At 32.9% G+C, this 693-nt stretch overlaps 2 protein-coding genes across 6 annotated transcripts in view; both read left to right on the forward strand.

Moving 5' to 3' along the window:
- LOC110460865 overlaps positions 1 to 693 on the forward strand; it is a 53,125-nt gene that overhangs the window by 17,951 nt on the left and 34,481 nt on the right. The window lies entirely within an intron of this gene.
- The window catches only part of LOC110460866 (scavenger receptor class F member 1-like), a 10,319-nt gene that overhangs the window by 6,414 nt on the left and 3,212 nt on the right, over positions 1 to 693 (forward strand). The window lies entirely within an intron of this gene.

Here is a 693-nt window from a genome sequence, read left to right on the forward strand (position 1 = left end):
AAATAACAAAACAACGTATTTTAGTTTACAGTCTAAAGCAAGGTAAACATCATTGGTAAATGAAAATGGTATTTAAAAATAGCTGCATCCAGACAATAAATAATATCAATCGGCACACGATTTTGAAATATTTGAATTAATTATAACATTAACAACAAAACACCGAAAATGTGTACTAGAAAGTTTGGCTATCGATGTTTTCAGATAAGTTTGATGAAGTAGGGACTTTATGCTCATTTGTGGCATCTTTCTTTTCAGTAGTTCATGTGAATTAAATATATGATAATCTACGTAGCCGAGGTTAATCTTATAAACAACCTCTATAAATGAAACAAATAGGATGGATAGCATAATCAGTGGTAACACAAATGTATGTATATGTAACACCTCTGAAATAGATCATAGCTTTTACTGACTTGTCTGGCACATTGTCGCGAATCGCTATGGGCCAGAGGATGCTGGAAATGTTCAGGTACGATGATGCTCAAAATCAGTCAGTTTTCTATTTGCCAATTATTTGACTTCATTGGTAATTAGACAAGTGCTCGTTAAATACGTAATATATGAAAAAAGTTTTATTTTTCGATCAGGCATTTGCCAATTTCCTAAGTTTTTCAAGCGACTCGTCTATCTTACCAACATCCTTCATAACCTCTGGAACAGTAAGAAGTATGTTACCCTGTTTTCTTCTCT

Source organism: Mizuhopecten yessoensis, unplaced genomic scaffold, assembly GCF_002113885.1.
Source record: "Mizuhopecten yessoensis strain PY_sf001 unplaced genomic scaffold, ASM211388v2 scaffold10501, whole genome shotgun sequence".
NCBI classification, from domain to species: Eukaryota; Metazoa; Mollusca; class Bivalvia; order Pectinida; family Pectinidae; genus Mizuhopecten; species Mizuhopecten yessoensis.